Source organism: Salvelinus namaycush, chromosome 17, assembly GCF_016432855.1.
Source record: "Salvelinus namaycush isolate Seneca chromosome 17, SaNama_1.0, whole genome shotgun sequence".
Lineage (NCBI taxonomy): Eukaryota > Metazoa > Chordata > Actinopteri > Salmoniformes > Salmonidae > Salvelinus > Salvelinus namaycush.
In genome coordinates, this window is record NC_052323.1 from 33,970,068 (window position 1) to 33,981,629 (window position 11,562).

Below are 11,562 nucleotides of genomic sequence, written 5' to 3' on the forward strand. Positions count from 1 at the left end.
ACTCTGCTGCTGCTCGAAGTTCTTGTCATAGATAGAACAATGAGACAGATATTTCACAGGATGTATAAATGTGAAGCATCCGGTTGGCGTTTCCTAGCGCTACCAAATAAATTAGTAAGAGGAAGCCCAGTGGTCGGCAGTGGGAGAAGATGGATTATGGCCGACATTCTGCTAATTTTCTCATCAATGAAACCGTTGATCTCGATTGATGTTTTCGGTTTCCAAAACATTTGTCATCAATAAATACCTTGTTTAATGTAAACTGTTCTCTGTTAGTTTGTTTAAGTGGGGGGGGAAGCAGTATAAAAAACGAATCATTATGCAAAGAACATTTCCAGCTTGATTATTAAATTGTTGAGCTGGAATCTCATGTGTTAGTTGTCAAAGATACTGATAACTATTACAATTATTACGGAGATACAAATATGAAACTATGTGCAGCAATACTGTGCAGAGCAAGGGAGGAAAATTATTTTTCCAGTTTCCAAGGTATGTAATAAATAATGAGAAGATGCATTTGGAGTAATTATTGCATGGTGAGGCACACGTCGTTGGCTGTGTAATGAGTAGTGTGCTGTATCCATGACTACCCATCGAATCAATCACCAAAGAAATGATCACTGATAGATTAAACCAACTAGCTACCAATAGTGAAACAAAACTATAGCTGGGTTTAACATAGCTAGCATGAGGCAGCATGGCTAGCTAACGTTTGTTTACCAATGTGTCCAGCTATATTACATATGAGGCTATCCCAGGGTATGCTGTACAATCAATAGAAGCCATCATTTGTCACACTGAGTCATTGCAAAGTAATTTATCGAGCTGTAGAACACCATTAAGTACCTCCTTAAATGATGGTAGATGTCTGTAAAACATTGTATAGGCAACTACTTATGTTCTATTGCCCTATGATCAGATTAGGTTAGAATACCATAAAATATAGTCTACTATAATTATTTGCATCTTCAGAAAATAGACAAAATTCAAAAGGTTGTACTTTTATTAAATGCCTGTTAACATGGTGAAAAATATAGAACATATCGAACCCATGAAAGTAGAGCATTTGATCACAACCTGGAAGAACACATTGTGCATCCAACCCCTCAATAGGAAAATGGTCCAAAAAGAAAGACATACACTATGTGTAGCATTAGAGCATTGTTTCACAAGATCAATCAGGTTTAATGACAGCAACTGAAAATGTTTCATAGGACAGGATAAGGTGTGGGTCTTTATTATGTTTCATAGGACAGGATAAAGTGTGGGTCTTTGTTCTGTGTCATAGGACAGGATAAAGTGTGGGTCTTTATTCTGTGTCATAGGACAGGATAAAGTGTGGGTCTTTGTTCTGTGTCATAGGACAGGATAAAGTGTGGGTCTTTATTCTGTGTCATAGGACAGGATAAAGTGTGGGTCTTTATTCTGTGTCATAGGACAGGATAAAGTATGGGTCTTTGTTCTGTGTCATAGGACAGGATAAAGTGTGGGTCTTTGTTCTGTGTCATAGGACAGGATAAAGTGTGGGTCTTTGTTCTGTGTCATAGGACAGGATAAAGTGTGGGTCTTTATTCTGTGTCATAGGACAGGATAAAGTGTGGGTCTTTATTATGTTTCAAAGGACAGGATAAAGTGTGGGTCTTTGTTCTAATGTTTCATAGGACAGGATAAAGTGTGGGTCTTTATTATGTTTCAAAGGACAGGATAAAGTGTGGGTCTTTGTTCTGTTTCATAGGACAGGATAAAGTGTGGGTCTTTATTATGTTTCATAGGACAGGATAAAGTGTGGGTCTTTGTTCTGTGTCATAGGACAGGATAAAGTGTGGGTCTTTATTCTGTGTCATAGGACAGGATAAAGTGTGGGTCTTTGTTCTGTGTCATAGGACAGGATAAAGTATGGGTCTTTGTTCTGTTTCATAGGACAGGATAAAGTGTGGGTCTTTGTTCTAATGTTTCATAGGACAGGATAAAGTGTGGGTCTTTGTTCTGTGTCATAGGACAGGATAAAGTGTGGGTCTTTATTCTGTGTCATAGGACAGGATAAGGTGTGGGTCTTTATTACGTTTCATAGGACAGGATAAAGTGTGGGTCTTTATTCTGTGTCATAGGACAGGATAAAGTGTGGGTCTTTATTCTGTGTCATAGGACAGGATAAAGTGTGGGTCTTTATTATGTTTCAAAGGACAGGATAAAGTGTGGGTCTTTATTCTGTGTCATATGACAGGATAAAGTGTGGGTCTTTATTATGTTTCAAAGGACAGGATAAAGTGTGGGTCTTTATTATGTTTCAAAGGACAGGATAAAGTGTGGGTCTTTATTATGTTTCAAAGGACAGGATAAAGTGTGGGTCTTTGTTCTGTTTCATAGGACAGGATAAAGTGTGGGTCTTTATTATGTTTCATAGGACAGGATAAAGTGTGGGTCTTTATTCTGTTTCAAAGGACAGGATAAAGTGTGGGTCTTTATTCTGTGTCATAGGACAGGATAAAGTGTGGGTCTTTATTATGTTTCAAAGGACAGGATAAAGTGTGGGTCTTTGTTCTGTGTCATAGGACAGGATAAGGTGTGGGTCTTTATTATGTTTCAAAGGACAGGATAAAGTGTGGGTCTTTATTATGTTTCAAAGGACAGGATAAAGTGTGGGTCTTTATTATGTTTCAAAGGACAGGATAAAGTGTGGGTCTTTATTATGTTTCAAAGGACAGGATAAAGTGTGGGTCTTTATTATGTTTCATAGGACAGGATAAAGTGTGGGTCTTTATTATGTTTCATAGGACAGGATAAAGTGTGGGTCTTTATTATGTTTCAAAGGACAGGATAAAGTGTGGGTCTTTATTATGTGTCATAGGACAGGATAAAGTGTGGGTCTTTATTATGTTTCAAAGGACAGGATAAAGTGTGGGTCTTTATTCTGTGTCATAGGACAGGATAAAGTGTGGGTCTTTATTATGTTTCATAGGACAGGATAAAGTGTGGGTCTTTGTTCTGTTTCATAGGACAGGATAAAGTGTGGGTCTTTATTCTGTTTCAAAGGACAGGATAAAGTGTGGGTCTTTATTCTGTGTCATAGGACAGGATAAAGTGTGGGTCTTTATTATGTTTCATAGGACAGGATAAAGTGTGGGTCTTTGTTCTGTGTCATAGGACAGGATAAAGTGTGGGTCTTTATTATGTTTCAAAGGACAGGATAAAGTGTGGGTCTTTATTATGTTTCATAGGACAGGATAAAGTGTGGGTCTTTGTTCTGTGTCATAGGACAGGATAAGGTGTGGGTCTTTATTATGTTTCAAAGGACAGGATAAAGTGTGGGTCTTTGTTCTGTGTCATAGGACAGGATAAAGTGTGGGTCTTTATTATGTTTCAAAGGACAGGATAAAGTGTGGGTCTTTGTTCTGTGTCATAGGACAGGATAAAGTGTGGGTCTTTATTATGTTTCAAAGGACAGGATAAAGTGTGGGTCTTTATTATGTTTCATAGGACAGGATAAAGTGTGGGTCTTTATTCTGTGTCATAGGACAGGATAAGGTGTGGGTCTTTATTATGTTTCAAAGGACAGGATAAAGTGTGGGTCTTTGTTCTGTGTCATAGGACAGGATAAAGTGTGGGTCTTTGTTCTGTGTCATAGGACAGGATAAAGTGTGGGTCTTTGTTCTGTGTCATAGGACAGGATAAAGTGTGGGTCTTTATTATGTTTCATAGGACAGGATAAAGTGTGGGTCTTTGTTCTGTTTCATAGGACAGGATAAAGTGTGGGTCTTTGTTCTGTGTCATAGGACAGGATAAAGTGTGGGTCTTGATTATGTTTCAAAGGACAGGATAAAGTGTGGGTCTTTGTTCTGTGTCATAGGACAGGATAAAGTGTGGGTCTTTGTTCTGTGTCATAGGACAGGATAAAGTGTGGGTCTTTGTTCTGTGTCATAGGACAGGATAAAGTGTGGGTCTTTGTTCTGTTTCATAGGACAGGATAAAGTGTGGGTCTTTGTTCTGTTTCATAGGACAGGATAAAGTGTGGGTCTTTGTTCTGTGTCATAGGACAGGATAAAGTGTGGGTCTTTGTTCTGTTTCATAGGACAGGATAAAGTGTGGGTCTTTGTTCTAATGTGTCATAGGACAGGATAAAGTGTGGGTATTTGTTCTGTTTCATAGGACAGAATAAAGTGTGGGTCTTTGTTCTAATGTTTCATAGGACAGGATAAAGTGTGGGTATTTGTTCTGTTTCATAGGACAGGATAAAGTGTGGGTCTTTGTTCTGTGTCATAGGACAGGATAAAGTGTGGGTCTTTGTTCTAATGTTTCATAGGACAGGATAAAGTATGGGTCTTTGTTCTGTGTCATAGGACAGGATAAAGTGTGGGTCTTTGTTCTAATGTTTCATAGGACAGGATAAAGTGTGGGTCTTTATTCTGTGTCATAGGACAGGATAAAGTGTGGGTCTTTATTATGTGTCATAGGACAGGATAAAGCGTGGGTCTTTATTCTGTGTCATAGGACAGGATAAAGTGTGGGTCTTTATTCTGTGTCATAGGACAGGATAAAGTGTGGGTCTTTGTTCTGTGTCATAGGACAGGATAAAGTGTGGGTCTTTGTTCTGTTTCATAGGACAGGATAAAGTGTGGGTCTTTGTTCTGTGTCATAGGACAGGATAAAGTGTGGGTCTTTGTTCTAATGTTTCATAGGACAGGATAAAGTGTGGGTCTTTGTTCTGTGTCATAGGACAGGATAAAGTGTGGGTCTTTGTTCTGTGTCATAGGACAGGATAAAGTGTGGGTCTTTGTTCTAATGTTTCATAGGACAGGATAAAGTGTGGGTCTTTGTTCTGTGTCATAGGACAGGATAAAGTGTGGGTCTTTGTTCTGTTTCATAGGACAGGATAAAGTGTGGGTCTTTGTTCTGTGTCATAGGACAGGATAAAGTGTGGGTATTTGTTCTGTGTCATAGGACAGGATAAAGTGTGGGTCTTTGTTCTGTGTCATAGGACAGGATAAAGTGTGGGTATTTGTTCTGTGTCATAGGACAGGATAAAGTGTGGGTCTTTATTCTGTGTCATAGGACAGGATAAAGTGTGGGTCTTTGTTCTGTGTCATAGGACAGGATAAAGTGTGGGTCTTTGTTCTGTGTCATAGGACAGGATAAAGTGTGGGTCTTTGTTCTGTTTCATAGGACAGGATAAAGTGTGGGTCTTTGTTCTAATGTTTCATAGGACAGGATAAAGTGTGGGTCTTTGTTCTGTGTCATAGGACAGGATAAAGTGTGGGTCTTTGTTCTGTGTCATAGGACAGGATAAAGTGTGGGTCTTTATTCTATAATATGTTCTTCATATTGGGGGTGTTGATAATCAGGCAATTGTTGTTATGGAGGAATGAGTCCGTTTTGATTGAAGAGAAGGAGTGTGACGTAGACCCCAGAAGTCTACAGGGATGGAGTCCATATACACTACTAACTATAGCAGGACATGATCAGTAAGGTCCTCATTTTGGGTACTGGTCACAGGAGTAGCAAGAAATTCTGCCTTTCTGCTGACTTCTGGAGTTTACATCACAATCCTCTTACACATACAGAGAGAAAAACGACATGGCTGCTGTTTAAATGAACTGTATAGTACTATTAAAAACAATCAGGGTGAATAACATGGATAAAGGACATAACCATAAACTATTGTCTACAAACTACAATATACTACCACTACACTACTAAATTAACTATAAAACAGGAGACCTTAAGCATTGACAAACATCCAGCAGAAAGTAGAGTAGAGGTGAGAAAGATAACAGGAGTTAATGAGCATAGACCCAACTCCAGCAGAAAGTAGAGTAGAGGTGAGAAAGAGAACAGGAGTTAATGAGCATAGACCCAACTCCAGCAGAAAGTAGAGTAGAGGTGAGAAAGAGAACAGGAGTTAATGAGCATAGACCCAACTCCAGCAGATGATGCCAAATGTAGTTATGGTGGTCTGCAGGAGGTTCAGGTGACAGGAGGTGTCCTCAGACTCACAAGCATCTAAAGGACTATTTAAAACTTCAGTGTAGTGTGTAATTTATTACATATACATATTTAAATTGAACCTTTATTTAATTAGGCAAGCCAGTTAAGAACAAATTCTTATTTACAATGACGGCCTACACCAGCCAAACCCGGATGATGCTGGGCCAATTGTGCGCCACCCAATTGGACTCCCAATCACAGCCGGTTGTGATACAGCCTGGAATTTAACCAGGGTGTCTGTAGTGACGCCTCAAGCACTGAGATGCAGTGCCTTAGACCGCTGCACCACTCGGGAGTAGAGGTATAAGAGAACAAGAATTGAGGACACAACCATACACTTTAAACTAAACACTGCCCTATACACACACAATGGCTGGGAGTCCCAGAGAAAGAGGTTAAAAAACAACTGGTGTTGTAGATTCCTAGAAACTGCTGAGGTCTCTTCTGCAGCTGGAAAGGGTAGAAGCTGCTCTTGTAGGTTTCGAGAGTGACGAGAGTCAGTATTATTTCCATAAAATGGAAAACAAAGCCTGTGTACTTATATTTTTTGTTTTTAATTAAATCAAATGTGAGATTAAACCTTACACACTTCTGCAACTACTATGGAGGAAGATATGGCTGAGAAACATCAGGCGTAGGGACATTGCAGAAGTCCTTCGAGGACCTGAAGAAAGGGGGTAATGCTGTACGCGAGGAGCACTTTGAAGAGTGTTTTATTATGATTAAGGTACAGCTACTTTCTTTGTTAATAAAAATACATTTAAGTCATATAATACTTTTCTGGTAAAAATGTCTCTTTCAACAGGGTTCACGGATGACAATGTCCTCAGAGGCAGTACCAACCAGAATAAATTGCAAAAATTCACCCCCTCAATCTGCAACAGATGCACGGCGTAGTAAAAAAAGAAGTAAGCCAATTATAAAGTTCATAGCAATTAAAGAAGCACCGTTATTGTTTTTTTATCAATACAACAGGTTTAAATTCTTGAATTGTCTATTTTTGAAGGAGAGGACAGGGAACATTAAAACATCTTTGTTCTTATGTTCTTCTTCTTCGGTGGGGGTTATCGGTGGTTGGCATCCAACATTATGGTGCATTACCGCCACCTACTGTGGAAGTTCTTATTATACCCAGAGACACTTTTGCGGAGATGGGGAAACTCCATTGAAATCGTGTTAACGTCATTGTGTACGTTGCACATGTGTCGTCAATGGGCTGCGCGGTGCATTCTGGGCTATTTTGGGACGAGGAGAGCTCTCCTTCAAGGAGTGAATGGGAGGAAAGAAGAACATCAAGACGAAGCAGCTGCTTTACAAGTGGGATGCATTGTTGAGCACTGAATCCCGAGGGGTTTGGGTGGTGATTATACGGAGATTGTGACAGCCGGTTAAATGGCATCCCTTGAGAGGACAAGAACAAGATGTATGTCAGGAGAAGTGCAGTATTACCATAAGGAGACATATACTGGGGCCTCCCGAGTGGCGTAGTATTTACAATGGTGTTTGTTCTTCACTGGTTGCCATTTTCATGTGGCAACAGGTCACAAATCTTGCTGCTGTGATTGCACACTGTGGTATTTCCCAATAGGAGTTTATTAAAATTTGATTTGTTTTTCGAATTCTTTGTGTATCTGTGTAATCTGAGGGAAATATGTGTCTCTAATATGGTCATACATTTGGCAGGAGGTTAGAAAGTGCAGCTCAGTTTCCACTTCATTTTGTGGGCAGTGTGCACATAGCCTGTCTTCTCTTGAGAGCCAGGTCTGCCTATGGTGGCCTTTCTCAATAGCAAGGCTATGCTCACTGAGTCTGTACATAGTAAAAGATTTCCTTAATTTAGGGTCAGTCACAATGGTCAGGTATTCTGCCACTGTGTGCTCTCTGTTTAGGGCCAGATAGCTTTCCAATTTGCTCTGTTTTTTGGTTGATTCTTTCCAGTGTGTCAATTAGTTATTTTTTTGCTTTCTCATAATTTGGTTGGGTCTAAATGTGTTTCTGTCCTGAGACTCTGTGTAGCATTTTTTGTGTTTGTGAACAGAGCCCCAGAACCAGCTGGCTGAGGGGAGTCTTCTCTAGGTTCATCTCTCTGTAGGTGAGGGCTTTGTGGTGGAATGTGTGGCATTACTTTCTTTTAGATGGTTGTAGAATTTAATAACTATTTTCTGGATTTTGATAACTAGTGGGTATAGTCCTAATTTTGCTCTGCATGCATTGTTTTGGGTCTTGCATTGTACACTAAGTATATTTTTGCAGAATTCTGAACGCAGAGTCTCATTTGGGTGTTTGTCCCATTTTGTGAACTCTTGGTTGGTGAGTGGACCCCAGACCTCACAGCCATAGAGGGTATTTTTTGCCAGATCCTAATTGGGATGAGTTTTATGTTCCTTTTGATGGCAACCCCTTGTGGCCTTGTCTCTTAGATCGTTCACAGCCTTGTGGAAGTTATCTGTGGTGTTGATGTTTAGGCCGAGGTATGTGTAATTCTTTGTGTGCTCTAGAGCACCAGTGCCTAGATACAATTTGGCCTGGCTAACAGTCGGTGTTCCTAATCATCCCAAAGGTGTTTGATAGGGTTGGGGTCAGGGCTCTGTGCAGGCCAGTCAAGTTCTTCCACATTGATCTCGATCAAACCATTTCTGTATGGACCTCGCTGGACTCCAGCCGACGCTTGGCATTGCACATGGTGATCTTAGGCTTAGGCTTAGGCTGCTTAGCTATAGAAACCCATTTCATGAAGCTCCTGACGAACAGTTATTGTACTGACGTTGCTTCCAGGGGCAGTTTGGAACTCGGTAGTGAGTGTTGCAACCGAGGACAGACGATTGTTACGTGCTACATGCTTCAGAACTCGGCAGTCCCGTTCTGTGAGCTTGTGTGGTCTACCACTTAGCGGCAGAGTCGGTGTTGCTCCTAGACATTTCCACTTCACAATAACAGCACTTACAATTGACTGGGGCAGATCTAGCAGGGCAGAAATTTGACGAACTGACATGTTGGAAAGGTGGCATCCTATGATGGTGCCACATTGAAAGTCACTGAGCTCTTCAGTAAGGCCATCCTACTACCAGTGTTTTTCTATAGAGATTGCAAAGCTGTGTGCTCAATTTTATACACCTGTCAGCAACGAGTGTAGCTGAAGTAGCCAAAACCACTAATTTGAAGGCGTGTCCACATACTTTTGTATATATAGTGTATCTGTGGCTGTCCTCAGTGTCCTGTGGCTATTGGCTGCACTGTTAGACTGTATTCACACTTATTGTCTCTTGGTATGGTCAACGTCCTTATTCTGCAAATAGGAGGTGTGAAGAGCTGAAAACTACTTCCACTCCATAGCAACAGTGCAAACTACCAATGATGGAGAGGATGAGAGAAGAGCATAGATAAGCATTCGTGCCGACTCTTTTCTCTGTATATATCAACGATCTCGCTCTTGCTGCGGGTGATTCCCTGATCCACCTCTACGCAGACGACACCATTCTGTATACATCTGGCCATTCTTTGGACACTGTGTTAACTAACCTCCAAATGAGCTTCAATGCCATACAACACTTCTTCCGTGGCCTCCAACTGCTCTTAAACGCTAGTATAACCAAATGCATGCTTTTCAATCGTTCGCTGCCCGCACCCGCCCGTCCGACTAGCATCACTACTCTGGACGGTTCTGACCTAGAATATGTGAACAACTACAAATACCTAGGTGTCTGGCTAGACTGTAAACTCTCCTTCCAGACTCATATCAAACATCTCCAATCCAAAATCAAATCTAGAATCGGCTTTCTATTTCGCAACAAAGCCACCTTCACTCACGCCGCCAAACCTACCCTAGTAAAACTGACTATCCTACCGATCCCGATCCTTCTACAAAATAGCTTCCAATACTCTACTCAGCAAACTGGATGCAGTCTATCACAGTGCCATCCGTTTGTTACCAAAGCACCTTATACCACCCACCACTGCGACCTGTATGTTCTAGTTGGCTGGCCCTCGCTACATATTCATCGCCAGACCCACTGACTCCAGGTCATCTATAAGTCTATGCTAGGTAAAGCTCCACCTTATCTCAGCTCACTGGTCACGATAACAACACCCACCCGTAGCACGTGCTCCAGCAGGTATATCTCACTGGTCATCACTAAAGCCAACACCTGCTTTGGCCGCCTTTCCTTCCAGTTCTCTGCTGCCAGTGACTGGAACGAATTGCAAAAATTGCTGAAGCTGGAGACTTACATTTCCCTCTCTAACTTTAACATCAGCTATCTGAGCAGCTAACCGATCGCTGCAGCTGTACATAGTCCATCTGTAAATAGCCCACCCAATCTACCTACCTCATCCCCATATTGTTTTTATTTACTTTTCTGCTCTTTTGCACACCAGTATCACTACTTGCACATCATCATCTGCACATCTCTCACTCCAGTGTTAATTTGCTCAATTGTAATTACTTCATTACTATGGCCTATTTATTGACTTACCTCCTCACACCATTTGCACACACTGTACATAGACTTTCTTTTTTTCTATTGTGTTATTGACTGTACGCTTGTTTATTCCATGTGTAACTCTGTGTTGTTGTTTGTGTTGCACTGCTTTGCTTTATCTGGGCCAGGTTGCAGTTGTAAATGAGAACTTGTTCTCAACTGGCCTACCTGGTTAAATAAATGTGAAATGTGAAATAAAAGTAAAACTACTAGATGTTATGTTGTTTGTCATTTAGCCAAAAGATGATAATATACATTTATTTTTCACACATGGAAACAAAATGAACCCAAGACCTTTACCACTTCCCCCTGAGTAGAACATCTTTACTTTTGACTGGGTTCTTAATAACCTCGTTGCCTCTAGTTGGTATTGTCAACTTCCTTATTCTGCACATAGGAGGTATGAAGACATTAACACTATTTCCACTCCATGGGCTAAAATGTTTCCCATCTGAACATGCCTCCCCTAGATCTGGGTGCATAAAAAGTTTTTCATGAGACTACAATGCAGGCTACGGACCTATGGGCCTGCTACTATGAAATCAGCACACCGTGCAAGGATGCATTTTATTAAAAGCCATTTATTTAAGTCGGCCTCTTTTCAATTTGCTATCGATGGGGCCAGAATCCTGTAAACTGGCCAGTAAACAAAAAAGTATCAATGATCTGCCTGCTTCAGGGTGTCACACACGCAAACACTCTTCACTGAAAACACTGCACTGAAAACTGTTACCTTGGATGCCTCCTGATCCTACAAGACAGTGTGGCATGGCATGGGTGTAGGTAACTGGGCAGGGAAAGTGTTTAGGGGAATGTACCTGTCTTCTCTGTGTTACAGAGAAGAGAGAGAGAGAGAGAGAAAGAGAGAGAACCAGCCTGTTGTTAGAAGAAGGACAGGGCTACGAGTGCATCACTTGAACATCAATCATATAAAATTGAATCAAACTGTCTCTTAAAAACATGGAATAACACACATCCCTCCCCCACCATATTCCTCCTTTATGATCACCCCCAAGGGATCACAACATGTGACTATCCCACAGGACAACAAAGTCATAAACAACAGCAAGTTTCAAGTTAAAAGAACCTGGATAATCGTAAC